The sequence below is a fragment of the Canis aureus genome, chromosome 10 (assembly GCF_053574225.1).
Source record: "Canis aureus isolate CA01 chromosome 10, VMU_Caureus_v.1.0, whole genome shotgun sequence".
NCBI lineage: Eukaryota > Metazoa > Chordata > Mammalia > Carnivora > Canidae > Canis > Canis aureus.
Genome location: NC_135620.1, coordinates 36,037,123 through 36,064,671, shown reverse-complemented (window position 1 = coordinate 36,064,671; position 27,549 = coordinate 36,037,123). Strand labels below are relative to the sequence as shown.

General features: G+C 39.8%; 1 long non-coding RNA gene across 10 annotated transcripts in view; it reads left to right on the top strand.

Moving 5' to 3' along the window:
- LOC144322215 (uncharacterized) overlaps nucleotides 1-27,549 on the top strand; it is a 178,786-nt gene that overhangs the window by 12,175 nt on the left and 139,062 nt on the right. For all 10 annotated transcript variants that reach the window (XR_013387795.1, XR_013387798.1, XR_013387791.1 and 7 more), the window contains exon 2: nucleotides 2,869-2,958. This is a non-coding gene — a long non-coding RNA (uncharacterized LOC144322215). The remainder of the gene's footprint in view (nucleotides 1-2,868; nucleotides 2,959-27,549) is intronic.

Sequence of the window (27,549 nt, the reverse complement as noted above, 5' to 3'; positions counted from 1 at the left end):
ATTGTCAGTGTTCTGGATTTTGGCCATCCTACAGGTATATAATGATAGCCCACCATTGTTTTAGTTTGCATTTTCCTGATGACTATGAAGTGGAGCATCTTTTCATGTGTGCTTATTTTGCCGTCTGCAGTTTTTCTTTGCTGTAGGGTCTGTTAAGGCCTTTGAAGCATTTTTTAATCTGGTGGTTTGTTTACTTATTTTTGAATTTTAAGAGTCCTTTGTATTGTATAACAGTCCTTTATTCGATATGTCTTTTGCAAATGTTTTTTGTTCCTAGTCTCATTCTCTTGACAGTGTCTCCCACAGCAGAAATTTTTAATTTTAAATGAAGTCCAGTTTATTGGGTCTTTGTTTCATGGATTGTGCCATTTTAGTTTTTTTTAATTGAAGTATAATTTATGTACCATGTTACATTAGTTTCAGGTGTACAGTGTAGTGATTTATTAAGTTTATACATTATGCTATGTTCACCACAAGCATAGCTACCATGTGTTACCATACAATGCTATTATAATACTTTTATATCTATGACATTAATTTTATAACTAGAAGCCTGTATTTCCCACTTCCCTTCATCCATTCTTCCCATACCCCAACTTACCTCCCCTCTGGCAACCATTAGTTTGTTTCTATATTTATGAATTTCTTTCTCCTCTTGTTGTTTGCTTGTTTATTCGTTTTTGTTGTTGTTCAGATTCTACATATAAGTGAGATCGCATGGCATTTGTCCTTCTCTGACTTATTTCACTTAGCATAATGCCTTTTGTTTCTATCCATGTTGTTGCAAATGGCAAGATCTCATCCTTTTTAATGGCTGAATAGTATCCCATAACACACACACACACACACACACACACATCCCATATCTTTATGCATTCATCTGTCAATGTACACTTAGGTTGATTCCATATCTTAGCTATTGTTAATAATGTTGCAATAAACCTAGGAGTGCATATATTTTTTCAAATTAGTGTTTTTGTTTTCTTTAGGTAAATAACCTAGTAGTAGAATTACTGGATCATATGGTACTTCTATTTTTAAGTGGTTGAGGAACCTCCCTACTGTTTTCTATTGTGGCTACCCCAGCTTGCATTACCTTCAACAGTGCACAAGGATTTTCTTCACACACTTGTCAATACTTGTTATTTCTCATGTTTTTGATTTTACCATTATGTCAAGTGTGAGGTGATATTATGGTTTTGGTTTGTGTTTCCCTCATGATTAGTGATGATGAGCATCTTTTCATGTATCTCTTGGTCATCTGTACATCTTTGGAAAAATGTTCAAGTCCTCTGCCCATTTTTGAATCAGATTATTTGGGTTTTTTGATGTTGAGTCATATAAGTTCTTTATATATTTTGGATATTAAGCCCTTATTGAATATATATTTGAAAATGTCTTCCCCCCTTCTGTGGATTGCCTTTTTGTTGATAGTTTCATTTGCTATGCAAAATCTTTTTATTTTGGTGTAGTCCCAATAATTTATTTTTACTTTTATTTCCCTTGCTTGAGGAGATATATCTAGAAAAATGTTGCAAAGGCTTATGTCAAAGAAATTACTGCTTACATTTTCTTCTAGAAATTTTTTGGTTCAGGTCTCATATTTAGGTCTTTAATCCATTTGGGTGTATTTTTGTGTGTGATGTAAGAAAGTGGTCCAGTTTCATTCTTTTGCAGGTAGCTATACAGTTTCTCCAGCACCATTTATTGAAGAGACTTTCTTTTCCCCCCATTGTATATTCTTGTGTCCTTTGTTATAAATTAACTGGCCATAAAAGCATGGATTTATTTCTGGGGTCTCTATTCTGTTCCATTGACCTATGTGTCTATTTTTGTGCCATTTCCATACTATTTAGATTGCTACAGCTTTGCAGTATATCTTGAAATCTGGGATTGTGATGGACCATGCCTTTTAAAAAAATCATCACCAAACTCAAGATCATCTAGATTTTCTCCTGTGTTATCTTCTGGGATGTTTATAGTTTAGTATATTATATTTAGGTGTGTTATCAATTTTGAATTTTATGAAGGGTATAAGATCTGTGTTTTGATTCATTTTTTTGCATGTGGATGTCCAGTTGTTTCAGCACCAGTTGTTGAAAAGACTATCTTTTCTCTATTGTATTGCCTTTGATTTTTTGTCAAAGATCAGTGGCTTATGCTTATGACTTATTTACATCTATTTTGAGCTCTCTATTCTGTTCTATTGATCTATTTGTCTGTTCCTTCATCAATACTACACGGTTTTGATTATTGCAGTTTTATAGTAAATCTTAAAGTTGGGTAAGATCAGTCTCCCACCTTTGTTCTTTTTCAATATTGTGTTAGTTATGTCTCTTCATATAAACTTTGGAATTAGTCTGTTAATATGCACAAAGTAACTTGCTGCAATTTTTAAATGGACTTCATGGTATCTATATATCAAAGTGTGAAGAACTGACAGGTTGACAATATTGAGTCTTCCTATCTATAAACATGGAGTATCTCTCCATTTATTTAGTTCTTTGATTTAGTTAAGAATTTTGATCAGAGTTTTGGTCAATGTTTTATAGTTTTCTCCTATAGCTATCATAGATATTTTATTAGATTTTATCTAAGTATATATTTATTTTTAGTGCAAATGTAAATGATATTGTGATTTCAAAGTTCAAGTCCCACTTGTTCACTATTGGTATGTAAGAAAGCTGACTTTTGCATCTGTGTCCTATAACATTGCTATAATTATTTATTCCAGGAATCCTTTTTTGTTGATTTTTTCAGATTGTATATAAAGATGACCATGACATCTGTACATAAAGATAGTTTTATTTCTCCCTTCCCAATCTACACACCTTTTATTATATTTTCTTTTCTTATTGCATTACCTAGGAATTCCAGTACAATGTTGAAAAACACTGGTGAAAGGAAACAACTTTGCCTTGTCCTGATCTTATTGGGAAAGCTTTGAGTCTCTCATCAGTAAGTATAATGTTAATTAGCTGTAGGGTTTTTTGGGGGTGGTTATTCTTTATCAAATTCAGGGAATTTCCCTCTATTTATAATATACTGAGAATTCTCATCACAAATAGTTGTTAGATTTTTGTCAAATAGTGTTTCTGCATCTATTGATATGATTATGTGATACTCTTCTTTAGCCTGTTGATATGATGGACTATACCTACAAATATTAGGTTATCCTTGTGTATCTGGTATAAAAGCCCTTTACTATTTGCATCCATTATGTGCAGTTTCACCTCCAGTACATTCCTTAAATCTAAGCAGTACCTGCTCTATCACTTTTCAGACTCTGCTCCACCATCATATCTCTCCTAGATGGGGATAACTTCTTAATTCCTTTCCTAGTCTACTCTTGCTATGGGCCCATATCCATTATTTGGAGAGTGAAAACAATCCTTTAAACATATAAATCAAATCACATCACTCCTCTGCTTAAATGCTTCAAAAACTCACTATTACCAGAAGGATAAAATGCAATCTTTTCCTTACCATTCCTATGATACAGCTCCTGTCAACTTCCTTAATCTTTTTACCACTTTGACACTCAAATTTTAGATTCTTTTCTCTTTTTGTTTTTGGAGTAAAACAAGTCTTCACTGTTTACAAGGTTATTTATGAATTGCAAAAATTTTCTATTTTTAAGAATTGATATTATCATATTTTTCCCTTCTAGTCCTCCATTGAATCTAGGCTGCTACAACCAGACAGAAAATGTGGGGACACTTTTTTCTTATATCTGTAGCAAAAATTCTGCAGTAAATAGTAACCGCTGCAGGTCTGTCAAAAATTGTGTCTGCTTTTTCTCCATAATTTACCTCTATGGTCCTTTTTATTCTTTAAAGTTTTCAAACCTATCCTGAATTAAAGTCTCCACACATGGAATATTTTATTACCTGATCTTTGCATAGCTGGCCTATTCTCAACAGTCAGGTTCAAGTGCTATGTCCTCAAAGAGCCTTTTCTGAACACCCCATTGAAATAGTCATGCTCATGTCCCCACTGCTGTTGCATTATCTCTTTATCCTGCTTTTTTTCATACAAATATCTATGCTACAGAATGTCTTGGGTAAGAGAGCAGCAGAACAAGAGAAATGTATTTCTCATGGAATTTACATTCTAGTTAAGGAGACAGACAATGAACAGATACATACTAAATTCATAGTCTACCAGGCAGTAGTAAGTATTGTGGAGAAAAATAATGCAGAGAACAGAAATGCAAAGCACTGGGGTTGACGTGAGACATTTCAACTTTAAATTGTGTGATTAGAAAAATAAAATAAAAATAAATTGTGTGGTTAGAGAAAGCCTCACACACACACACACACAAAAGACTTAAAGCAGATGAGAAAGAGACTTATTTTCTGGGAAGGAACAAGAAGCGAAAACCTCAAGTGTAAAGGCGCTGAGGCAGCAGCCTACTGGTGTTTGAGTAACAGCAAGGGGACTTGCCTGGCTGGAGTGGAGTGAACAAGGGGCGGGGGGGACAGTCATAGAGGATGAGTTCAGTAAGTCCTGTACATCATCAAAGGGGCTTTGGCTTTACTCAAAATAAGATGATACCCTTTTGGAAGATTTTGAGAGAAATAATCTCAGAGATGTGATCTGACTTAATTTTAGAGGGATCAATTTGAGTGCTGGGTTGAGAATAGATGGTCACAGGGAAAGGTCGGATGAAAGAAGACCAATTATGAAGCTGTTGCAGTGCTCTAAGTGAGAGATGCTGGTGACTAACATAGGGTGAGGGCAGTGGAGGTGATATGAACTGGTCATGTGATGGTACATTTGCATGTGAAATGTGAGGGAAGAGATGAGTTAGGAAAGACACTAAGCCACTAGAAGGATGGATTGCACCTAATGAATTGTGGAACCTGCAGGTGGAACAAGTTTGGGGACAGTGTAGGAAAGACTATGACTTTGCACACGTTATGGTTAAGATCGATGTCAAGTAGGCAGCTGGATACACAAGTCTGGAGTTCAGCATAGATGTGTGCGTGTGCTGTGTGAATTTGAATATGCATATGGTTTTAAAATTGTCTTAGAATAATTTAAGAAATATATTTAAACATGAATTTGAATCATATTTTTGCTCAGAATTTCTGAGCTATAATTGCAGAACTTGCATGGAACTCAGTTTTAAAACTCAGCATACTGTTGATGTAAAAAGTACGATTTGATACAACTATCACGACCAAATTTTTTTTTTGATGTGTGGTATGGCAAGAAGAAACTATAGAATTTAGCAATTCATACCCAAAAGCGGTTTATTTTAATGATATTTTTATTCCCTCCTGTTGGATCCATTTTTCAGAAAAATTTCTGGATGTTTCTCATATTGTTGAATATGTGATGCGAACCATCAATTGCTGACAGGTGCGCTTGATGGAACAAGTTCAATGGGACAGATCACTCATTCCTTTTTTAGGGTTTTATTGGCATGACCCAATGAAGGGATTTTGTGTGATGTGCAAGTCGCCATGATGTACTCTTTAAAAATAGTGTCACTGACACATATCCACTAAAATAAATTAACCTTCCTATCCTGACTGATTCACATTTTGGAAATGGCAACTTCACATGCCAGTGATGATATGAGCAGAAGAGCTGGGTGGGGGTGACAAATCAAGAGTCCAGCAAGAAGATGGCAGCGTAAGAGGTCTTTTAATAGAGCAGTTCAGAGGCAATGAGCATAAACCTAAATTTGTATCAGCCTAGGATATAATTCAAGCTCTGTGGCTTTATAGATGGGCAGGACCTAGCCTCTCCAAACTCAAGTTTTGAGAAATAAGATATACTAAGGGATAATTACAACTCTCTGGGGAGAGGAACTAATGAGCTAATGCTTGCAAAATACTTAGAATAGCACCTTGCACATAGCCCGATCTCGATGAGTGGTGGCTATTATTAACAATAACTCTTTTATTTCCATCTAAAGAGTTTGGTCTTTTGCAATATCTGAAGAATATAGATGGGAAGACTCAATGGTCTCTCTCTCTCTTTTACATGCAATTCTTTTTTCCCCCATCTAATTCTTAAAAAACAGAACAAAATAAAAACAAAAAACCACACATTTAAACCACAGATTAATTTCCTCCAGAGCTTAGTTTCAGAATGTGATTTTATAAATTGTGGGCTGGTGTCCTCAGATTCAGGGAAGGCTTCTTGTGGAAGTGAGCCCAAGGCGAGATGCAGGAACATGCCTTTGAGCAGAGGTGATTTCAGATTGTCATCTCTTAATTGGTGAGCAGGACTGTCACGCCAGCCTCAGATTTAGCTGGGACAGATAGTCCTAGTGAAAATGGGTCTCCAGATCATAAAATTTTATAGTTGAAACCTTTCCACTGCACACTTGAGCATTTGACACACACATAGTTCATCTTTCTTGGCTGTAATTTGGACTTATTAAGCATTTTTGTAACACTTGTCTTTTTTTTTCTAAGTTGGCTGCTTTTCATTAGTGGTTCCTCACATCACTCTCTGTGAAAGGTGAATACAACAGTCCATATTTTATAGACAAGGAAATTGAGGTCCAACTAAGGCTAGTGTGGTTTGGCTGAGGACACCAGAAAATTAAACCCTGGAACTACTAACTGAAGCCAGAGTGCCTCACTGTTGAGTCATGGTTGACTTTATCAAGGAGACCATTCTTCATAGATGATTCAATACCTTCAAATAAAATACGAAAATAATGTCCCCTGCCCTCTCTGAGAACACAAAATACTTTCTAATTTTATACAGTTATGATGTTGTAACCAGAGTGATCATTCGAAAATCAAATCTGATCAAGTCGCTTTTCTATGAAGGGCCTGGTGCTGGTTCTCCATTGCCCCAGGATCAAGTCCAATCTCCCTAATGACACATGCAGCTTTCTCTGTGTCCCTCTGCATTCCCTGGAAACGTGCTGAAGACTACCTGTTCCCTTCATGTGCCTTTGTACAAAAAATGGAGAAAGGAACCTTCCTCTATCTCACTTCTTCCCCTTTAGTTAGGTCATGTGTTCCAGGAAGTCTCCCGATGCTTCTCAAGGCTGGGTTAGTTGGCCCTTCTGTATCCCCAGTCACACATGATATTTATACCACTTAAAGCACCCAAAGTGTATCTTAAAGTAACCATTCCCATGAGACTACAGTCTCCATAAGGGCAGAGTCTCCTTCACCTGCTTCAATGTAGATTCCTGGTTCCTAGTACAGTGTCTGTGAATGGTAGGGATACAATAGATATAGATGGATCGTGTGAATGAGCAATATGCCTTGTGATTTGCCTTTTTCCATCTCGCAAAATCATAAGATTTATATCCTTTGTGTCAGACTGTGTGATAAATGCTAGAGCTATGGTACATTTTGGTTTGATGCTTTAACGGTGGAATTGTTGGCAACTGCCAAGGGGGTGGCAAGGCAAACTGTGGTCACCAGTGTAGGTGTTCATCTGAAGATATTTCATCCTAGTCCCTTGATCTTTTAGAGGCATCAGCAGGGTGACCATATAGTTATCCAAACTCGTATGAATTTGAGAGTGGAAGTGGGCACAATGGCTAATTATACATGGACAATCGGTGTCTACTGGGATGTTCCAGGCAAAGCAAGTGTGTGGTCGCCCTTGGTACATGGATTACCTGGCTGTGCTCTTAGTCCTGAGCTAATTCCTGTTTATCTGCTTCATCTAAGGGGCTCAACACTGCCGCTGGGTGAGAAATAGCACGGTTGCACCAACTGAAGCAGCTAAGGGACACATAGCAGTCACTTTGCAACATATGGCTTGACAATCCTTTTCCTGCAGTAGCTCTAAACATAGTAGTAGTTATAACTCCATGACAGGAGCAGGTGAGAGAGGCAGTTAAGCGGCAGTTCTATCGCTCAGCGAAAGTTTTGGCACCTGGATTGGGACACGAAGAATGTTAACTAGAGAGCTGAAAGATTTCCAGATCGACCAAATCGCTCAAAGCTGCCAAGTTGGCCTGAGAACTTTCCTTTGTAAGTGGGATAAGATGATAGCTGAGACCACTCCTTAGCTGGAAAATGCAATATAAGCATATGTTTAAAAAAGCAATGATTAAAATATTACGTTTTCAGAGCCCTTCCGTGCTCCCGGATCCAAGGCTGTGCCAAACGCTTCACTATGAGGAGGGTGATTTCCAGGGCAGGATAATAGCTTCCCAGTGGCTGCAGTGTAGGTCTCAGCACTGGCGAGAGTTTAGGAGGTGAAAGAGGAGGACTTGCACATTAGTAAGAAAGGTGAAAATCCTTGACACCTAGAAGGTGTCGAAATTCTGGTGAGCTTACTTATCTTGTTTTGGCAAATCTCCCGTATATCAAATGGAAGATGGCATGTTCCCATTACTAAATTTCTCTTTTCTTTCCTGATAGGATTTCTCCAAATTTATGCCCATCATTTGTGTCTGGAGAATGTAACAATTTGTAACTGACAGATTCATTGGCATAATACGATATTAAAGGCCACTGTAATGGTGGTGGGTTGGAATTAGGAATTGTCTTGCATTAGCAGAAGATTAGGAAACGGATTACACTTCAGGTGTACTCTACAAACAGACATACCTGGAGAGAGCAAAACCAAAAAAAAAAAAAAAAAAAAGAAACCTAAACCCCCAAAAAACAAACCAAAACAAAACAAAACAAACCCATGTGAGACTGGTTGAAATCAATTGAAGCCTAGAATTTCAGCTTTACAGGTCATTTTATCCTTTCACTAGTTTTATATTTGTCTTTTTTATTTTTTAATTTAATTTTTTTACAATTTTCAACTCTCTTTGCTATTTTGCTTCCAAAAAACCTGCATGGCAGTGCCTGCAGAGGCAATTTCTCATAAACAGCTCCTTAGGCACCTGAAAGCAGAAGTGACAGTGAAATTGGGGGAAGTTATCACAGAACAGAGGCTCAGTGCCACAGGATGGTTTTCCAGGCACTCATGTGGCTGCTGCACTTAGGGTCTGGTAACAGTGATCCATAATAGAGGATTCCTTCGTGATAAAATGGGGGCATAAGATACTTTTCTTATGTAGGCTGACCTGCAAAGGAGGCTGTAGAGTGGGGCACATTGGACAGATAGGGCCTGGAAAGCCTAGGCTTGTCCCGGTGCCTGGGTTTGGAGCCTGTGTGCAGTGGGTGGAAGCAGACCCACGTCAGGTGCCCTGGTGGGTGGGTGGCAGTGGGTTGGCCTGTGGAGGGGAGGGCAGCTGGCCTGGCCTGGCCTGAGGAGCCAGATTGGTTATGTTAGAGTATTTTTATAAAGTCCTGAGTTGACAGTAGGTGCCTTTGTACATGATATTTCTAATTTCCTGACTCAAACTTCAAGGTCAGCATTGTAAGGATGCTTTATTTCCAGGACAAATAAAAACCATCAACAAAACGAATGACACAAAGTGTTAGTTGCTACACAAGTCAATTGTTACGGCTAGATGCCATGTACTTTTTATGAAAAACCATACACTGTATACACAAAGAGAGCAACTCACTGCTTGGTGTAAAGAACTGTAATTGACAGGATGTATATGAATATAATGTAATCAGGAAGCAAATTGTGGCTTATACCCTTTGACTTTCAATTGTGAAACAATAGAGGAATTTTGTATGTTCAGAAGGACAGAGGGGTTTAGAACAGGAACCGGAAAAAAAGTCATCCTTCCAATGACACAGAAGAAAATAGCACTTGTTATGAACATATTTTTACTATTAAACAGTCTGGGTTCATATCACAGCTCCATTCGTTAGTTGTGTGACCTTGGGGAATGCACGTAATCTCTTAGCTTCAATTTCCTCATTTTTAGCAAATAGAAATAGTAAAAGTAACTACCACACATGGTTTTGGTGAGTATTGCATGAGATTCTATGTAAAAGCACTTAGTAAAGGGTTTGATACATAGTAAGTTCAATAAATATCAATTATAATTCTTCAAAACCCCATTGTTTGACACTATGGCTACAATTTTTATTTTTGCGGCTGTGCTTGAGTATATGGTTAACACTTGTGTGTGTTTGTGCCTCAGCTTTATGGTTCACTAAGAATCTTCAGCCCTCCAACAGTGCATTGTTTCCATGTCTGGAAGACCCTCAAAACAAGGGACATCCAGAGATCCCCTTTCCCAAAGTACTTTGATGGGTCCGGGTCCTCCTTCCCCACTAGGGTCTGTCACAGGTCGCTCAGAGGAGCAAATGGCCAAGGATGGTCTTATTTCTAAAGAATGCCTTTAAAGCTTGAATACATGCTGTTGCTATGTTATTGTGTTTTTTTTTCCTTTCCTTTTTTTTTTTTTTTTTTTTTGTATTTTTATTCTAACACACGGAAATCAATAACGAGGCCGGGTGAAATGTCACAAGATGTGGATATTGAGTTTCCTTAAGAAACCATATATTTGGATGGTGAATTGGCACCAAGATCTCTCACCAGACTCTAAGAACATCTCGTTCTCTTTCATTCCATTCTTCTTTTCTCCTTCCAACAATGTTAACCACAAGAATACTCACCACTTTCTACTCGTGTTGCTCGCCTCTTATTTTGTTTCTTCAGCCCTTCCAACTACTCTGTAGGCGATTATATTCCTTCTGTCAGGAGATTTGTTAAGGAGAAATCTCCTTTGTAAGGAGATTTGGAAGGGAATTCCGAATCCTCTGGTAATTTACTATCATCTTGGTCTCATTATTAGTCTCCCTGGTCCCAGCTGCATAAAGATGGGGGAATGATAAGCTCACCTTACCCTTTTCACAAGATTGTTAGGAGGACAAAATAAAATGTTAGTATGCTAACCTTCTCAAATGCTCTTATTATTTTTGAGAGTACTCTTTATCATTAATTGCATTTATGTAATATTTCAAAATAAAGAATAAAAAACTTTGTAAAGTATAAATATACTGCAAACATTTTTTAAAAATTAAGGCAAATTTGAAGTTATATTTCCTTATGAAATATGCCTAAACGGACCTGGTTTTCCTCCTTCTATTTTGTAAAAGACTTAATTTTTTAGAACAGTTTTAGGTTCACAGGAAAATCTAACAGCAGATACAGAGCTGCTTCTAAATATTCAGCTGAAATGTGACAAAACTTTTTCTGATTTATCAATTCTTAAAAAAAATAGTGTTCTGGGGCAGCCCGGGTGGCTCAGCGGCTTAGCGCCGCCGCCTTCAGCCCAGGGCGTGGTCCTGGAGACCCCGGGATCGAGTCCCACGTTGGGCCCTGCTTGGAGCCTGCGTCTCAATTTGCCTCTCTGCCTGTCTGCCTGTTTGTCTCTCGTGTGTCTCTGATGAATAAATAAATACAATTAAAAAAAAAAATAGTGTTCTTCCTTGCTAGCCTAAACTTTTCTTGGATTTTTTTTTTTTTTTTTTTTTTTTTTGGTCTGTTTGTTTTGTGTAAGTGGAAAAGTAAATGGCTGGCCTAGAGGCCTGTTATCTTCCCTCTTAGCAATCTCTATTCACTGTGTAAAGTGTGCTTAAAGGTTATTTACATAGCGGTTGCCCTGGTCTATTCCTAACCTCTAGAGCATTTTTGATGACCATGAGAAAATTTCATTTATTATGATATGGTAAAAAGCAGGAATATACATTGTTCAAGAAATGTGAATCTGTTCATTAGAAAATAGGGTCAGATTGAAGGCTATTTGTTATTGGAACAAATAATTAGCAAATGAGTCAAAGGAGTCAAATAACTGATTGGAGTAATCTTTTTTTTTTTTTTCTTTTCTCCTAAGCAGGGACTTCTTCAGTAGTATCCTGACATAAAGACCATTGAGATTACTAGGGAGTGATTTAAAAAGCCAGTATAGTCACAATAAAACTCTTTACTATGATCCAGGTACTGCATTAGTTGCTTTATATTTGCTAACTCATCTGAATGGCACAGAAACTCTATGAGCTGTATCTTATGAGCTCCATTTTATTGATAAGGAAACTAAGGCTCAGAGAGATTAAGTAATTTCTAAATAGAATGAAGCATCTTGGTTGAACACCTAGGATTTCTTGTCACATTTGCTTTTAGCTAGTCCTGAGAAAATCAAGTAGCCTCTTCTACTCAGAGTATAGTGAGTAATTTCCTATTATATGCACACAAATGGGATGTGCATTCTGTGAAAAGAAAATGTATGAATAGAGAATACCTAGGCAAATGCTCCTCCTCTTAAATAATAATAATACACATCATCATCTTATACTTTATGTCAAATATTTCCTGTAGCTTCTCACATTTAAGCTTTGCAGTGACTTGCTGGGGTGGGATCATTAGTTCTACTTACAGATACGAAACTTGAGACTCGCTGTGGTGAATTGTTGGCTCATTTCAAATGAACGTATTTTTCAGACACCCTAGACCATGGCCTTCTCTCTGTCATATTGGTGTTCACCCTCGTCTTCCTTGAAGAAATAGTCTCCTCAGAAATTTAAATCATCGGTATGCCCTGCAATGTGTCCCACTACAGCATCTTTTTATCTCTGACTTTTTGGTGGTGGGGGTACTGTGAGAAGCTGGCATGACTCCCTCTTGTCTTTTGGCCACGTTGGGGACCTTTTTCAAAGACTCTGTCAGGACAGTATTGTAGGGATCCTTGCCTTCTCAAATATTGTCCTTTACTTCTGATTCATGCCACAGAAACAGAGAATTTCTAAATAAACATCAGAAAGTACATTGGAATGACTTCATGCCCAAGTTTCTGATTGCTTGCACAGATGACATCCCGGCTCTGTCTCACCACACATTATTTTTTGAATCATTTTCCTAACCCAAGTAAGTATCTCTGGTAACCAAATTTTGGTAACTTCCCCAAGGCAACCCGAGGTTTGGAAACCAAGTGGGCAGTTCCAAGTTCTTAGTGGACTGTTTCAAGGCATGCAACCACAGAGCTAAGGTCAGACCCCGTTAGAATGGGGGCAGGGAGAGAGGCTATGTGGAGAGAGGTTCAAGTCTTTCCAATGTACTGGAATTTAACTGGAATGAGTGAAGGCAATTTCATTTTAAAATCTTTCCCCCCTGTCACCTCATTAACACCTCCAGTGAAAGGCAGCTGTGAGACTGTTAACTCTTTGCTTGCACATTCTTGAAAGTGCTATTGGCTGGGAACTCTTGTCCTTGTGAGAAGACACCCTGCTGTCACCAATCTGGGTATCCGTAGCATTGAAATGGGGGTTTTTCCAAGACTCATATTTATACCCCAATAGTGCACCATTCCATAGAGTGAGACATGCATTTCTGCCAGATTTTGCATATTTCAAGCTACTACTCCATCAGCTGCAGTATGTTGGGTTTTTGGAACTTGGCTGCCTCAAATTCTTTTTGGAAATAAAGTGAGAACGTATGTGAACATTCATTAAGTTATTAACTCATTCATTTACTCATTCCCACTTTTAATAAATCACATTGGATGAGTGCCTATTACATGTCGGCAGCATGTCAGCATCGGGGTATAAGGGAAAATAAGACATTGTCCCTTCCCTCAAGGAGTTTGCAATTTAATGTGGGTTTGAGTCATTACCCCAATATAATATGGTGAAATTATGATAAAAGTGACAATGGGAGCACAAAGGGAGAAGCCATGAAGCAGAGTAGCCCAAGGGAGGTCAGAGAAGACAGAAGATACTTGAGTGATTTTGAAGGCTAAGTAGGAGATAGCTATATGGAAGGAGCTGAGATGGGAAAGCAACATGGGCAAAGTCAGGAGCAAATGGTTTTGGCATGATGCTAGAGACAAGCTTTGAGTACAGTGTAGTGAATATTGGTATAGTCGGTGCTGCTATATACAGCTCATACCCTCCCCCCTTCAGGATTTAAACATATGTTCTGCTGGGTGCTGGAAGGGGTGATGGCTCTAAGCTCTCAGCTGAACCTTTTTGGGAATTGCCCTCAACCAGCGGGAGCTGCTTTGTCCAAGTTTATATCCCTTCCCCTAAGACAGTATGTACCCAAGATATCATGGTATATAGACTAGTTCTCCTTACTTCATGGTAGACAAACTCTGAATATTTAACTCATTTCAAAAGCTCCCAATAAGATCTTCTGAAGCCTCTGCTACAACTGCACTGTAGTTCAATTTCTCTATCTAATCTTGCTTAGCACACTTCTCACAGCTGGTGTCTTCTGGGAAATGGAACAAGAAGCGATCAAAAAGTTCAGAGAAGTGGGTATGTTTGAGTGGAAATATAAGGCTGGAGAACGTGTCAGCTAACTATAGTTACCAGGAGGGCCTGGTAGAAACCCCATTTACTTATCTGATGAGGAATATGCTGGTGAGACAGGCTCCAGCATCACTGAGAAACTCAGGGGATATTGTTAGAAAACCGGGTTAACTGATAGCACTGAGCATAGTAGAATTCCAAGTAATAGAGGTCAAGGATGACATTTGATATTGGGGGCAGTGATATTTCTATAATGAGTCATAAGATTGGAATGTCAGCTTGGTCAGGAAGCTATGGAGATGGTTGATAGAATATAGTGGCCCAAGGGCCAAAACAGATGGAAAGCCCAACAAGAGTATTGCTTAATCTACACAGTCAAAAGAAATCAAAGATGGGTGATCAGAAGGTTGAGTGCAGCCAACTACCTTGCCTCGCCTCCAGACCTGAGACAGATTTTGGACCTGGAGCCCTGAGAGAAATGCTGAGTATACAGCAGGAACCTAAAGAGGAGGAAAAACTCAATCTTGGCTTATGTTTGGGTCAGCTCAACATGGGAATGCAAATTACTGTGGCTGCATTATAGCCCCATTCAGGAGGGAACTTAATGGGGCCATAGTGAGAAGAAACCCTTCCCCTTCCAAAAAACAGAGCTTCTAATGGTGTACCTGGTCACCTATTTTCTGTGGGAATAGTGGTAGCATGAAATAAAAATATATACAAGCTCATGGGTAGTAGTGAATGGGTTGGTTGGTTGGTTGGTTGGTTGGTAAAGGGCATGAAAAGAGAAATGTTAGAAAATGTAGTGCAGATGATCTGGTGAAAAGGCCTGTGTACAGACCTATGGGATGGAGTACAAAGAATAAATACCCTTGTGGCACATGTTAAAGCCTCCAGAAAGCATCCACCAGGAAGAAGCTGTAAAGAAGTAAGTAGAAAGAAGGGCTTCACCAGCTGATATTAACTCTCTCAACACAGTAGATGTGTTAATAAATAATTATATTAGAATGGACGAGGCTTTTCATGGACCTAATTGCATGGACCCCAACTCACCAAGGCTGACCTAGCTATTGCTGGTTAAATTCCACTGTGTCAGCAACATAGAGCAATGCTCAGCTGCTGACATAACAGAGTCCTTCCGGGACAGCAGGTATGTGTGGTAGCAAGTTTGTTGCATTGGAATCCTACTATCCTGAAGGGACGTCATTTACCTTGACTGGAATTGTCACATATTTATATGTGAGTTTGACTTAGTCATCATTACGATATACAGACACCAACAAGGAATCTCATACAATATCATGTAAGACCAAGGAGCACCTTTCAGCGAAGGGATGTGTGGTAGGATATGACCATGGAATACACTGGTTCTGTCACTCACCATACCCAGAAACTTCCAGCTTGACAGAATCATGCATTGGTCTACCTCAAGTAAAGCAGTAGTTTAGAGATGATACCCAGTAAGACTAGAGCCTCATCCTTTAGGATGTGCTATCCACTCTGTATCCATGATGATCAAATTCCTAGATTCATGTATTCTTCCTGTTGTAGTCAATTACAATAAATAAAATTCATGTATTCTTCCTGTTGTAATCAATTACAATAAATAAAATTACAACAGGAAGAATACATGAATCTAGGAATATATGAGTGGAAGTAGGGGTGGATTCTTTTCTCATCACTTCTAGGGACCCTCTTGGGAGATTTGCACTTTTTCTCTGTATAACATGGATCTGTGTATTGAGGATTCCTGGTTTTCAAGGGAGAAACACTTCCAACAGGAGACACAGCAAATGTCCAATTAAACTTTAGTCTATTGTTATCATTTGATCACCAGGGTTCCTTGTGTCAAGTGACAGACAAAAGAATGGAATCACCATCCTGCCAGGAGTAGTTGACCCTGATTATCAGGTGGAGGCAGGGACATTGTTATGTTAGAAATGCAGGGAACCATATGTTTTACCAGGTGACCCATGGAATATCTCATAGTACTCCCTTGCCCAAGGGACAAGTGCTATGGCAAAAGCCCAACAAAAGCCTGCAAACCAGAAACTCATACCTTTTAGGGATGAAGTTCTGAATCATTAAGCAATCTAGATCAGCAGAGGTGTTACCTGAGAATGAGGGGATTTAGAAAAGATGACAGAAGAGGGGATGCTAAAAACTAGATGCAGTAGTTGGGGCTGAAGTTTGTGTATTTTTTGGGGTAAGTTTCCTCAAGGGAAGAGACCAACCAGAATCTAGGATTTGCTGTTCTAAGAAGTTATTATAGAAGCAAGAGGGTCTGAGAGAAGCTGGGGGTGAACTGAAGTGGCTGCTGCTGTGATGTGTTTCCCAGATCTGTCTCCAAGGCTTAGGTGCTCATCCTCAATTCCTGGACATGTTGGTGGCTCTAGGCTGCTGACTGAACCCAGAATTAGGTATTTTCCTTAGCCAAAGACAGGATGCTCACTCATGTTTCCTTTTCTTCCCCAGGAGCAACTTGTAGGTAATGATTGGTCAATACGGAGGTCTAAATGTCTTATCTTTTTGCCTCAACAAGAAGAACCACTTCAAATTCAGGGCTTCCTCTACAAGTTCCTATGGCTTCTGTTACCACTGCATATAGTTCAAATTTTCCTCTGCAAAATCCTGCTGCCTTTACCCATCTTAATATTGAGTGTCCTTCCCAATAAACCTCCTGTGGATGGATGGATGGATAGATATCAGAGGATGGATAGAGAGATAGATATCAGAGGCTCAGAATCTGATTCATAGGAAACCCAACCTATGACGAATGGGTATGTGTTAGGGTAAAGGTTATGCTATTCTATCAAAGAAAGCTAAACATAAAATAGCTTCAGTAAGGAAGAATGTTATATCTCTCCAATGTAAGAGTCTGGATGGTCTTGCGTGGCAAGCAACTCTGCTTCGTGTGATTATACAAGGACTCAGTTTCCTTCTATTCATTGTTTCATCACTCCTTTGACTGTTGCTTCATTTAGTTGGTTGAAGCCTATGTTCCAGGCCACAGGGATGGGAAAAGGAGTGTGGGAGAACACATGTGTGTTGCTTTAAAGCTCAAACCTGGGCTTCACATACCCTTTCTTCTTGCATCAGGAAGACTTAGTCATGGGTCATACCTAGCTATCAGGGATGCAGGAAAATGTAAGGTTTCTAACTAAAAGCCTCCCCTCAATGCTATAGAAGAAAGAAAGAACAAGTTTTAGGGGCAAAGCTTTCCGTATAGGTATGGAGGCAAGGGCAGGAAGCAGAAATTATTTCATGTATAAATAGAGTGCTAAGGTGAGGTTTTAGAACTTTCTTCTGAAAACTATGGAGGGCCATTACATATGGAAGGAGTTGGATAGCAAATAATCTGCCAGAGAGAATTTTATTGTGAGGTATGCCAAACAACTATATTCATCTTCATGTGGAAATGCTGTTTTGTCATGGTACCTTTTATAGCAGTTGTGATCTCTTGTCTGAGTATAGTTGATGTTTCTGTTCCCTACTACTCCTTATCTGAGGTAAAAAATGGATATTGCTCTGTCAGAGCAACTGTGAATGAGTTGTTCTCAACTTTTCTTGGAAAGAAGAAGTAACAGAGCAGTTTCCTACTTCCTATTCCTCCAAAGCACAGGGTCAGGGGGAGGGTAAGTCTCATGAAGGATGAGACTTAGTGCATTTTAAAAAAAGTAGAATGTCTAAGAGATGGAGATGAGGTAGTGTGAAACAGAGAAAGCTAGAGTCTTTTAGGTCCGGTCAAGAGGTCTGAGCATGGCCTTGCCCTGGCTCTGCCTCTAGATTTATGATTTTTCCCAAATTGTTTGGTTTCTCTGGCATTCAACTCTAAATTAGGTTGTTAGACAAAGTAAACCGGATGGTTCCTTTCCATTTAGAAATGGACTTCCATTTGAATAGACATTAAAACTGAAGATTGGAACCAGAGTTGGAGCTCAAGAAATGTTTGTTGAATTTAATTAAATTTTTGTTTTTAATTTTAGCTAAGTAAATCATTGCTTGACCCTCAGCCCACATGGGAAGCCCACCCCCTAACATCAAAAGAGGAGCAACAACAAGCAATAGCCTACTGAGTGTTCTAAGATCTCTACTCTGCTGTCTGAGGAGATGAGTTTTATTTTTATCTGCCTGTTCCAGATGCCTGTTTCTCTGAATGATGAACCAAGAGAAGGCCCATGGACAGCCAATGGCCACCTGGAGTCTATCTCATATGTCACAAAGGTTTAGAGATAAGGAGTACCTAATGGAACATCTAATGTGCTCTTTTCCTCATGGTATTCTGATGTCTATAGGACAAGAATTATGAGAGATAGGCATTTCACCTAGAAGCAAGCCAGATCTCTCTGGGTTGGCATTTAGTTTGGACAGCAGAGCACATTCTCAGTTTCATGCGACTGCGTTGGGAGCGACAGACACATTTCTGGGCCTGGTTCACAAAGGAAGAACAGTGGTTATCATCTACAATAGCAGTGGCTTCAGGAGCCAATGACAAGAGTGAGGGACTGAGGGGGAAGGCAACCAGCTATGTTGAAAATTCACTAGAACGCCAGGACTCACATTGGCAAAAAGAACCACATGACCTCCGGTGACCACTTGTGACTGTGACACTTCAATTTCTACATCTTAAAAAGTAAAGTAGCACCTGCTAGAGGCTCAGTCTTCACTGATTTAATAAACCCTAGCTGTCGTCTGAAGGGCCAGAGTTACACACTTGTGATTAGCGTCAATGGGTAGTAAGGTGCGTGCGCGAGGTGGCAATGCTTTGATGGCAAGTCCTTCCTTTTCAGTTACTTTTGAAAGGCCAATTTACTTAGAAAGTTGAATTTCCCCCCGATTAGTGGTCACGTCAGCACTTAAAATGCTAGCAGGGGGAACGAATCAGTATCATGTTTGTCTTTAACACGGGAGACAGAGGACACCTGGCCCTCTGTTATTACTGGGACACCGTCCGAGAGTCAACCCGGGGCACAATACACTTCTTATGCTGAAGCAGAATCCATCTGTACTCGACAGGAGGAAGACAAAAGAGGATTGTTAGCACTTAAAGGCACCTTGACAGAGTCATACCGCTTGACTCCTTTATTAATTGCCCCATCTGCTAAGTGAGAGCTCTCTGACACAGGTTGGTGCAGAACTCTTAAAGCCCTTCGTCTGCTTCCTATTGGTCCCACCTGTGTTTGGGTTTGTTCTCAGTGGGCAGAGATTCCAGGGAGAAAATGAACCGCTGCAGATCGATTGCAGTATCAGTCATGCAGAAGACGTGGTGAAGCGTGGCATTTGATTTTGATCTGGTTTTAACCCTTGCAGGGCAGTTGTCCCGGCTTCCCTGGCTTTTGTTTGCCTCGGATTGTGTTCAAGGCCTTGGGGACTAACGGTGAAGGGAGAAGACGCAGCACGCTGCCCTCAATTTAGGAAATACACCATTTCCCCTTTAAGTCACTCAGACCTCCCAACCTTTCCGTGGCTGTCTGCGACAGAGCAATAGGACAAGCCAGAAAGCAGTAGCGTGTGCATGTGTGCGTGTGTGTGTGTGTGTGTGTGTGTGTGTGTTATTGCTGCCACGAAAAGATATGCCTTGTTTTTGCAGCCAGTGATAATTCTCAACGAAAGTGCACGGCCGGTGCAGCAGAGGCTGGGCCCGCGCTGACAAAAGACAGACCGACCAAACTCGATGGTTGACTTAGGCGACCGTTCCCCCCAGTCCGATTTGTCTTTGTCCTTGCCTTTCTTATTTTGTTTTAAAAGAGATTCAGGGAGATTGAGTTAAGGATGTGGTGTCGATTTCAGCCTCAGTTTTGCAATTTCGGCATTGAGCCTGGATTGTGTTACAGCCGTCGCGATGCCGGGATGTTTTTTTCTGCACCGTTTGGAGATAGAGGAGAGAAACAGGAAAAGGTGTGGTGTCTCCTCTCCAAGTTCCTTTATAGTGGGGGCTGGGGTTTGCATGGTTTTGTGTGTGTGTGTGTGTGTGTGTGTGTGTGTGTGTGTGTGCAGGAGACAGAGACAGAGAGAGAGAGAGAGAGAGACAGAGAGAAGAGAAGGGAAAAGAGACAAGTGCCGCACGGCCAAACAAAACTTTTGCCACTTGATTATGCAACTTATCTTCTCAATAAGAATATTTGAGCTCCCTGCCTTTTGCTGAAACTCCAGGAACCTAAAGACAGGGATGGTGTAGAGAGGACTGAGCTCACATCTCACCCTACAGCTGGGGGGAGGCAGGTTCAAGAATGACTTATTTGCAGCTTTCTTGGCCCTTGAATGCACAGTTTCTGTCCTATCCACCACTGCCCCCCTCTTTTTTTAAAGATTCTGAGCCCTGCTCTGTTGGCTAAAGTGGGCCTGTCCCTCTCCTATTCCGTCCCTCCTGGAAGGGAGAACTGCAATCCTTGGAGCTTTCACTCTTGGAAGCAGTGGAAAACCCAGTCTCAGTTGGCTTGTGTAACAAGGTGTCTTATAAGTTCACATGAAAGTGTGGGGACAGGGCTGGCTTTGGTCATGATGGAACCGAGTGACTCAAAGATCCTCAAGACCTGGCCCATTTCCATCTTTGGCACATCTCAACTTTTTTCTAAGTCTGCCTTCTTTCTCAAACACTCCATGTTGGCCTGGTGACCAAATTAGTTGCTTCCAATGTCATGTCTGCATGGAAGGAGAAACTGGTGTTCCCCTAGTAGCTCCAGAAAATGTCTCCCCAGGCCCAGTTTAGACTGGTTCACATGCACGGCCATGGACCAGCTCTGTGGCCAGAGGAGTGGTGAGACCAAGGCTGAAGTGATCATGTTCTCAAGGCTGGAGTACAAGGAGCCTGAAGTTCATCCAGGAGAAGGTGGTTTCTAGGAGAAAGATCTGGGTACCCTTGCTAAAGAAAGAGGGAACAGAGGCTGTTTGTCTAAACAACAGTCCAAAAGTTATCCATTGCAGGGCAGGAGGCTTAGATGTTGAAAGGGGAAAAATAGTAATGTGGTCAGTCAGTTCCATAATGTGTGCATGTACGTGTGTATGTGTGTGAGCCTATGTGTGTGTCTGTGTTGGTAAGGCTGCTGGCCCAACACACTGGCTTTGGAATCGGATGCCCTGGGCCCAAATCCTAAATCCAGCACTAACGAATTTGTGGACTTTTTGATGAGCTACTTAAAGCTTTGGTTTGGCTTTATTTTACAAAGATTTGGGGTGGAGTTAACTCAGCATTGTTTCCGAAGAGATAAGGAAGTACTTTGTCAACGACCTCATTTGTCTGTCTTTGCTTCCTTCTGCCACAAATAAAAAGAGTATCTCAGGATGACTAAGTAACTGCTGAAAAAGACTTGATGTTCTCTCGGCTAATATCTTGAGGGTTGCCCAAGATTCTCCTTTTCTGAGTGACCCCCTGTTCCAGAAGGAGAAACTGCTCTTCCTTCCTAGATATATCTTCTCCACTGTCCAAGACCCATCTTGGGACAATAAGTTCTGCCTGAGTGGACCCAGAATGATTGTATGCATACGAAGAATGAGATGATTTGTCTTTTCAGTGAAAACAGCTTTTGTTGCACGGAGTTTATGCCCTGCCGCAGGAATCTATTAGTCCACAAAACTTTCACCTTCCCACAAATGTTTCAACAGCTGGGACGCAAAGTCCCATTCAGAGACAAATGTGCACACCACATTTACAATCTGAAATTCAATCTTTGAGCATCACTTGATTAGAATGAACATTATGGTGCATTGTAATTCTTTTCATTTAAATAGCAGCCAATAAATTTATACCATAACCCATCCCCCATCCCAGAGCCTATTCAAAAAGGTTTCAGTTAATGCAATTTTAACCAGCTGACATCTAAATATTTACCAAGCTCTTCAGGTGCCCAAGGCAAGCATACCCCAGTATTTACAGGGCTGGTATACACACACACACACACACACACACACACGCACACACGAAGTCACACACACATTTTTGTGGAAGTTAAGAACACATTTCTGATTCTGTTCTTAAAGACCGCTTCAGTGTCTTGCTACCCCAGTACCATCTCCCCTGAGAGTTCATCTCTGTTAAGCAATTAGCACAGTAGGAGCTCAAAAAATTGAGCTATATTTAAATGATTGTAGTTATTATATGATATTAATTATTAAGCAGTATCTTTGGTAATGTTAATTCTATTGTGCTTTTTATTTTTCTAAACTAGGAAGTTCTTACACGTTTAGATCAACTGCTCAGGTCATCTCTTTGACCCAAAGAGAGTAAAGGCATTGATTATTGTTCCTACAAATTAATCAAGAGTTAATACACAATTTTTTTGGGATGTTTACAAACTTCTTTTCCAGAAAGTTCCATATACTCTAGAAAATGTGCCTTCTAGCAAAGTATGGGTCCTGTTGAATGAATATTGCTCCCCTGCCCAGTCCCATTGAGGACACTGCTGATCCCACCTGCTCCTTTCCCCCTCTTTTACAGAGTATGTATCACTAATGTACAGTATCATTGACTTTTCTGATCACATGTATTGTTCTTTGTTGGCCTTTCTCTTCCAGAATGTAAGCTCCATGAAGGCGGATCCTTTGTTTCTTTTGTTGACTGATGTGTCCCAGTCACCTTCAGCCCCATTTCTTTCTACCCTAAATAACATTTTTTTTTTTAATGCAACAGTATAGGTTTATAGTGTATCTGAGATGAGAGCAACTCTATTTCTGGTAAGAGAGGAACTGGAATGTTGACCTTGGCCAGCCTTCTCTTATGACCATCCTATGCATACCATGAACTTTTCCTACGTTGCTCATTTGTGAATGGCAACGATTCTAAACTTGTCCTTATGGGACTCAGACCACAGAATGAGAAGGCTGACTGCCCGAATCCCCTCGATCAAATAACTCCCTGGTGTGTTGATTGCGGAGTATGAACTGAATAGATAAAAGAGAGAAAATGCCATAGTGGCTTTCATCACCCAAACTCAAAACTTTTTAAGTTTATGGACATCATCTTGGTCTCCTCTACTTTGGGAGACATCAGGGTTCTCTAGTGCTTCCTTCCCTACATCTTCCCTGTACTAATTTCTTAGGATAGCTGCTGACTTGCATGTGACAAAACTCCAAAGGAATGATAGTTTAACTGAGATAATAGGGCACTTTTTCTGACATAAGAATTAAGCAGTGGTAGGAAGGGTGGGATTGTGGCACCATGGGGCTGCAGGTCTCTCTCAGCTCTACTATATCCAATGCATGGCCCTTGTCTTCATGATCCAAGGTGGTGGCTGAGTGTGAGTCTGCATATCTGTGCTTTAGGCTGACAGTACTATGAAAAAGCAAGGAAAAGGGGAGCAAAGGAAGCTCCCATGTAACACATCTGCTGTAGTTGAACGATCAGAACTTAGTCTGATGTACATAACTATACACAAGGGAGGTTTAGAAATGGATGGCCATGGCATCAGAACATTTGGGGGTTTCTATTAAGAAAGGAGAGAATGGAAAATGAGGTAGGCAATTAGCATTCTCAGTCCAAACTACCTCTATAGTACTTATGAATGAGACCTTAGATTATTACAATCACTTATGAAGTGCCTCTACTTTCTTCTCCGGAAGTTTAGAATGCCAACCTATTTTTTTTTTTTTTTTTTTTTTTTTAGAGAATACTCTCTTCATTTCATTCCAGAGCTCAAGTGCTTCAATAATTCTTAATTAATAACTGGATAAAGTCCAATCTCACTAGCCTGAAATTTCAGGAAGTAGCATTGTATGACAGGAAGAATTTGGCTTAGAAACCACCCCTAAAACAAAAAAACCCCAAATCCAATAATTATTACTTCTCATGGTCTTGCATGTTGGGTGAGTGGTTCCTCTGCTAGATTCACCTAGGCTCACCTGTACAGTGCATTCAGCTGGAGGGATGGCTGGACTGGAAAGTCCCAGATGTGCCCACTTATATCTGGGAAGATGTACTGTCTATATAGGCTATGATGCCTCAGCTCTGCTCCATGTGGCATCTCATCCTCCAGGAGGCTAGGCCAGCTACCTTATATTGTCCTCTTAGGGTAACGTTTCTATGGACAAAAACCAAAGTGGCAAGGTCTCTTAAGACCTAGCCTTGGGAGTCATGTAATATCACTTTTGCCATATTTCTGTCACAAATCCAGTCCTGATTCAGAGGATGAAGAAATAGACCACATTTCTTTTTGGAAAGAGAGGCAAAGACATACTGAAATGGGGAATGCTTTCCAGGATAGCAGGAATTTGTGGTCATTTTCTTTTGCAATTGACCGTAACATCCCTATGATCTTTAACAAACCATTTCACATGGTTGAAACCTCAGTTTCCCCATTCAGAAAATAGGCAATATAATCATCTCTAGGGTACTTTGAGGTGTAAGTGCCTTTTAAAGTGCCTCAAGGCACCTGGATGGCTCAGTTGGGTAAGGTGCTTGACTGTTGATCCTCAGCTTAGGTCTTGATTGACCTGAGGGTCAATCTCAGCGTCATGAGTTCAGGACCTGCATTGGGCTCTGTGCTGGACATGGAGCTTATGTTAAAAAATTAAAAATAATGTGGCTCAAGTAAGACATTCAGTCCATATGAATTCTTCCTCCATTCAAAATTCTCCCGGGTACCAGTGACCATGTGAACACTACACTCCTGCTAATCTCCTCATGGTCCTCTGAAACCCCAGTGATGTTCCCGCTGAGTGTTTCTGCCATTTTCTTTACATGAAACATCCTCCCCACCCCCCACTTCATTTCTTAGTCTACAAAACTTTATCCATATTTCAGGATATTGAGTCTCATTTCCTTCATCACCTCTTGACACTTCTGGCCTCCATGATTTCTTAGCTTTCTAAATTCCTAGCAGCCTTTGTGATTTACACCACTCTTTAGTCATTTGATTGTATGGGGTCCTGTGACATTGCATTGCTTTATGGAGTTATTTAATCTTAATACACCTTTACAACTATATGTCGCAAAATATTTCGTAAAACCCTAAAGGATGGAGAATGTAGGACAGAATGGTGAAATACATATAGATGTGAATTAGTCTTACGGCCCCAGTTTCAGTCTTAAATACTTATGAGCTGGGTAGACATAAGTAAGTCATTTAACTTTTCTGAACCTTACTTTCAGAATCATTAAAAAGATAATATTCTGGGCTTGCTTAGCAATACTGTTGTAAGGATCTGATAAGATTATACACAGGGACATTCTTTAAATATTGTAAAATATCATATAAATATTTGGCCTGTTGTAATATGTTTAATGAACATTTGTTGATTAAATACTAAATAAACATGAAACATGGGAAACTAGATCTATTGAGTTTATTTGTGCAGGAACATGGATATTCTTTTAATTTACCCCTAAAAAGGAAACCAGAATACCATGGTTTTGGCAACATCAATTTAATGGGTTCCAGTTGAATGACTCCACCATGTCCAATTATAATTCCAGTTTTCAATACAGTTTAGCAAGAGAGAAATCATGAGCAGAGGTCCAATATTATTCTAAAATAGTTTCTATTGCAAAGTTGCTTTCAGAGGGAACATTTTGGAGGAGATTGTTTGGTTCAACTGTTTCATAAGTGAGACGGTAATGTGGTTACAATTGAGTTAACTCTTAAGCACATCAGGGAGAAATTTTGTTTTGCTTACAGCACCACATGAAGCTCTCCCATCCTAGCTCCAATGCAAATGCGGTAGATTAAGTCCATCAGAGCTAGGTTAGAATTGCAAGATTGTAGCATGTCAGGCTCCATGCAAAACTATCACATGCACACCAAGAGAATTGCCTGTTTATATTAGTTTTAAGTATTTCCAGGGATAGAGAGCTAAGAACATTCGGTGTCTATCACATTTATCTTCAAGAAGGTCATCTTGTTGAACACCAACTCTCACTGCAACGTGAGATATTTTTCCTTGTGCTGTCCCAAATGGGGATGGTGAACAGCTGGCCAATGTCATTTTTATGACAATTTTCATACACTTGAATTCAGTTGATAAGTTGTCTCTCTTATTTTCCTTCATCCCAGCTTTCTTAACCTTCCTGGAGAGGTCCTGTTTTTCTTCCCCAAAATCATTTTTATTGCCATTTTCAGGTCTCAGAGAAGTCAGGCCTCAAACTGGACAGAAAAATCAAGTAAGTCCCGGCTAGCATTTGTAATGATATTACTTCCTGTCTTTCCTTTGTGACACTGATTGCAATATGTCCTGGCATCATATATTTTACTGTTGAATCAAATTCATGTCATGGACTACAACATCTTTCTTTCTTAGAAAATGGTTCTTCAATGTTTTTCTTGATGTGTTTTAGAAGTGATACACATTCATTGTTTGCTATTTAGAATATCACACACAAAAGAAAAGGTAAAATTTACTTGTAATCCCTCTGTTCAGGGACAGCCCCCATTAAGATTTTGGCTTTTCAGTCTTCAGGGCAGTGAAGGTTGACCTCATCCCTTCTGGCACTGCTGCCTTTTTGCTGCTGGGGTCCTTTGTCTCTGCCATGGGAGACTTGCTATGATCTCAGATAGCCATGGCTCTTGGTAGTAGAAGAATGGACTGATGAGGAATTAGCTATTCTCAGGAACAAAAAGGTATTAAATTAAATTCTGCAGATGTCAGAAAACTAGTACTGTTTCTACTGAGGGAGCCTATAAGTATTAAATCCAAGTGTGTGTGTGTGTGTGTGTGTGTGTGTGTGTTTGTGTGTATAAGCATATATATTACATCTAATTCTTAGAAATGTGTCTGGAACACATAAGAGCTGAATAAATATTAAATACTGTTATTTCAGTTGTAGTAACTATTATTCTTCCTATTGCTGTCATCATAGTCTTTGGCATCATCATTATTAAATGCTTCCTGTAAGCTGGGCCTGGCTCTGGACCCCAGGACACTATAGTAGATCCTAGCCCTCCAGAATGACTTGGTTTGGTAAGTGTGATAGACACACTTTTACAATTGTGGTCTCAAACAGGTCTAAACCAGAACAAAACAAAACACCCAAACAAGCAAACCCCCTTTTACCTCTGTTAGCTTCTTAGCCACCCCCACCAATACCACCAAATATGTAGCTCTAGGCTTAGGCAAGTAGAATGCATGAAGTTTCTTAATGATCCTTTGGTCATTCTCTGTCCTTCTACAGTTATTTATCTATTTCAGATTTCATTATGTCACTCATTATTTCACCACCCTCGACTGTTTCCATAAAGTAAAGAAACTCTTCAGGATCCTATGTTTTTGGTGTTAATCTGTCATCAACTTCTTCACTCACTCATTCAAAAAGCAGGCACATCCCTTGTTTACTCACTTTTGGTGGCTGTCAAGAAATGGTCCTATGACCCTCATGATATTGGCAATACAGCATTTGCTTTTTTAAGACATCAAAACAAATGGTCGATCTTGTCAAAGCAGTGAAACCAATTGATCAAATTGCCTTTCAACTGTAGGACATAATTAGCATTGTTGTGTTCGATTTGGCATTCTTTGAATT